Source organism: Macaca mulatta, chromosome 14, assembly GCF_049350105.2.
Source record: "Macaca mulatta isolate MMU2019108-1 chromosome 14, T2T-MMU8v2.0, whole genome shotgun sequence".
NCBI lineage: Eukaryota > Metazoa > Chordata > Mammalia > Primates > Cercopithecidae > Macaca > Macaca mulatta.
In genome coordinates, this window is record NC_133419.1 from 78,973,165 (window position 1) to 78,977,662 (window position 4,498).

General features: G+C 40.3%; 1 protein-coding gene across 32 annotated transcripts in view; it reads right to left on the reverse strand.

Annotated features, from left to right (window-relative positions):
* Positions 1-4,498, reverse strand: part of NARS2 (asparaginyl-tRNA synthetase 2, mitochondrial) — a 137,527-nt gene that overhangs the window by 108,662 nt on the left and 24,367 nt on the right. The gene's annotated exons all lie outside the window — the stretch shown is intronic.

Here is a 4,498-nt window from a genome sequence, read left to right on the forward strand (position 1 = left end):
TTGAACTTAAGGGTTACAACATGACCCAGAAATTCTACCCAAGAGAAACTAAATCATAAATTCATCCACACAAAAACTTTTCAAAAATGTTCACAGCAGCATTATTCATAATGAAACAGGTTAATGGTTATGCAGAAACAATACAAATGTCCATTAAGTGATAAATCAATAAACAAAACATGATACATCCAGAAAATGGACCAGCTGGATATAAAAAGGAATGAAGTACTGATACATACTACAACAGGGATGAACCTCAAAAACTTTACACTAAGTGAAAGAAGCCAAACACAAAAGACCATACATCGTACGATTCCATTTATATGAAAAGTTTCAGAAGAGACAAATCCACAGAAAGCAGATTTGTGGTTACCTAGAGCTAAGGGTAGGAATGGCAAGGGGCTGCTACTGGGTACAGTTTATTTTTGGGGTGATGAAAATGTCCTCAAATTAGATCGTGGTGATTGGCTGTACAACCAACCCTGTGAACATACAGAAAATCAAGGAACTTATACACAGTTGTGCATTGCTTGAGGGGGACACGTTCTGAGAAATGCATCACTAGGTAATTTCACTGTTGTGCAAACATCACAGAGTCTATTTACACACAGACCCGGTATATCCTACTACCCCCAGGCTACAAACCTGTATAACATGTTACTGATACTACTGAATAGTTTGGCAACTGTAACACAATGGTAAGCATGTGTGTATGTAAACATATCTAAATATGGAAATGGTACAGTAAAAATACAGTATTATAATCTTACGGTATCACCATGGTATATGTTGTGATCTGTCATTGCAAAGTTGCTATGCGGCACATGACTACACTTTCATGTTTTATGGTATGTGAGATATGTTCCAATAAAATAGTTTTTAAAAAACCCTGCTCCAGGCCGGGTGGGGTGGCTCATGCCTGTAATCCCAGCACTTTGGGAGGCCCAGGCAGGTAGATCACCTGAGGTCAGGAGTTTGAGACCAGCCTGGCCACAATGGTGAAATCCCGTCTCTACTAAAAATACAAAAATTAGCTGGGCATGGTGGCAGGCGCCTGAAATCACAGCTATTCGGGAGGCTGAGGCAGGAGAATTGCTTTACCCGGGAGGTGGAGGTTGCAGTGAGCCGAGATTATGCCACTGCACTCCAGCCTGGGAAACAAGAGACTTTGTGTCAAAACAAAAAACAAAAAACAAAACAAAACAAAAAAAACACCAAAAACAACCCTGCTCCATCTCATTCCTAAAGCTATCCAACTTTATTTCCTATGATTCACCAATATGAACCTTCTCATCCATTTCTCCACCCAGAGTCTAATTAAAAACCCCTATACTTCATTTTATTTTATTTTTTATTTTAGGTTTGGGGATACATGTGAAGGTCTGTTACATACACATGTGTCATGGGGGTTTGTTGTACACATTATTTCATCACCCAGGTATTAAGCTCAGGACCCAATAGTTATCTTTTCTGCACCTCTCCCTCCTCCCATCCTCCCCCCTCAGGTAGACACCAGGGTCTGTTGTTTCTTTCTTTGTGTTCATAAGTTCTTATCATTTAGCTCCCACTTGTAAGTGAGAACATGCAGTATTTGGTTTTCTGTTCCTGCATTAGTTTGCTAAGGATGATGGCCTCCAGTTCCATCCATGTTCCCCCAAGACATGATCTCATTCCTTTTCATGGATGCATAATATTCTATGGTGTATGTGTACTACATTTTCTTTATAAAGTCTGCCATTGATGGGCACTTAGATTGACTCAGTATCTTTGCTATTGTGAACAGTGAGGCAATGAACATTTGCGTGCATGTGTCTTCATGGTGTGAAAGGAAAATACATCTTGGGGCCCCAAAATCACTAAGCTAAAGGGAAAAGTCAAGCCGGGAACTGCTTGGGCAACTTGCCTCTCACTCTATTCAAAGTCATCCCTCTGCTCACTGAGATAAATGCATATTTGATTGCCTCCTTTGGTGAGGCTAATCAGAAACTTAAAAAGAACACAACCACTAGTCTCTTACCTACCTATGACCTGGAAGCCCCTACCCCACTTTGAGTTGTCCCACCTTTCTGGATCAAACCAATGTTCATCTTACATATACTGATTGATGTCTCATGTCTCCCTAAAATGTATAAAACCAAGCTGTGCTCAGACCACCTTGGGCACGTCGTCAGGACCTCCTGAGGCTGTGTCACAGGCATGCATCCTCAACTTTGGCAAAATTAACTTCCTAAATTGACTGAGACCTGTCAACTTTGGGGTTTACAATATTTGGGCTTCACACTGATAAAATGCTTTATATTCCTCTGCGTATATACCCAGTAATGGGGTTGCTGGGTCAAATGGTAGTTCTGCTTTTAGCTCTTTGAGAAATCACCATACTGCTTTCCACAACGGTTGAACTAATTTATACTCCCTCCAACAGCATATAAGGGTTCCCTTTTCTCTGTAACCTGGCCAACACTGTTATTTTTTTGTTGTTTTTTAATTATCGCCATTGACTGGTGTGAGATGGTATCTCACTGTGGTTTTGATTTGCATTTCTCTAATGATCAGTGATACTGAGCTTTTTTTCATATGCTTGTAGGCCTCATGTATGTCTTCTTTTAAGAAGTGTCTGTTCATGTCCTTTGCACACCCCCTTTTTTCTTTTTTGAGACAAAGTCTCGCTCTGTTGTCCAGGATGGAATGCAGTAGCATGATCTCAGCTCACTGCAACCTGCGCCCCCTGGGTTCAAGCGATTCTTCTGCCTCAGCCTCCTGAGTAGCTGCGATTACAGGCATGTGCCACCACGCCCGGCTAATTTTTGTATTTTTAGTAGAGACAGGGTTTCACCATGTTGGTCAGGCTGGTCTCGAACTCCTGACCTCAAGTGATCCACCCACCTCGGCCTCCCAAAGTGCTGGGATTATAGGCATGTGCCACCATGTCTAGCCATTTGCCTACTTTTTAATGGGGCTGTTTTTCTCTTCTAAATAAGTTCCTTATAGATCCTGGATATGAGACCTTTGTCAGATGCCTAGTTTGCAAATATTTTCTTCCATTCTGTAGGTTGTGTGTTTATTCTGTTGACAGATTCTTTTGCAGTGCAGAAGCTCTGAAGTTTAATTAGATCCAATTTGCCAATTTTTGTTTTTGTTGCAATTGCTTTTGATGTCTGTCATGAAATCTCTGCCAGAATGGTATTGCCTAGGTTGTCTTCCAGGGTTTTTATAGTTTTGGGTTTTACATTTAAGTCTCTTTAATCCATCTTGACTTGATTTTTGTACATGATGTAAGGAAGAGGTCCAGCTTCAATCATCTGCATATGGCTAGTCAGTTGTCCCAGCACCATTTATTAAATAGGGAGTCTTTTCCTCATTGCTTGTTTTGTCAGCTTTGTGGAAGATCGACTGTCTGTCATAGATGTGTGGCCTTATTTCTGGGTTCTTTATTTTGTTCCATTGGTCTATGTGCCTGTTTTTGTACCAGTACCACGCTGTTTTGGGAGTGTAGCCTTGTAGTATAGTTGGGTAACATGATTCTTCCAGCTTTGTTCTTTTTGCTTAGGATTGCCTTGGCTATCCGGGCTCTTTTTTGGTTCCATATAAATGTTAAAATAATTTTTTCTAGTTCTGTGAGGAATGTTGTTGGTAGTTTGCTATGAACAGCATTCAATCTGTAATTTGCTTTGGGTGGTATAACCTTTTTAATGATATTGATTCTTCCTATTCATGAGCATGGGATATTTTTCCATTTGTTTGTATCTTCTCTGATTTCTTTGAGCAGTGTTTTATAATTCTCATGTAGAGCTCTTTCACCTCCCTGGTAAAGTGTATTCCTAGGGGTGTGTGTGTCAACTGTGAACGGGACTGACTTTCTGCTTTGGCTCTCAGTTTGGTTGTTGTTGGTATACAGGAATGCTAGTGATTTTTGTATACTGATTTTGTATCCTGCAACTTTGCTTAAGTTATTTACCAGCTGAAGGAGCTTTTGGGCCAAGGCTGTGGTTTTCTCTAGATATAGAATCCTGTCGTCTGCAAACAGAGATGGTTTGACTTCCTCTCTTCCTATTTAGATGCGCTTTATTTATCTTGACTGAATGCTGTGGCTAGGACTTCCAATACTATGTTGAAGAGAAGTGGTGAGGGCATCCTTGTCTTCTGCTGGTTTTCAAGAAGAATGCTTCCAGCTTTTGCCCATTCGGTATAATGTTGGCTGTGGGTTTGTCATAGATGGCTCTTATTATTTGCAGGTATGTTCCTTCAATATCTAGTTTATCGAGAGTTTTTAACATGAAAGAATGCTGAATTATATCAAAAGCCTTTTCTCCATCTATTGAGACAATCATGTTTATGTGATGAATCACACTGATTGATTTTTGTATGCTGAAGCAAACTTGCATCCCAGCAATGAAGCTTACTTCATGGTGGATTAAATTTCTGATGTGCTGCTGGATTCAGTTTGCAAGTATTTTGTTGAGGATTTCTGCATCAATGTTCATCAAGGTTATTGGCCTGA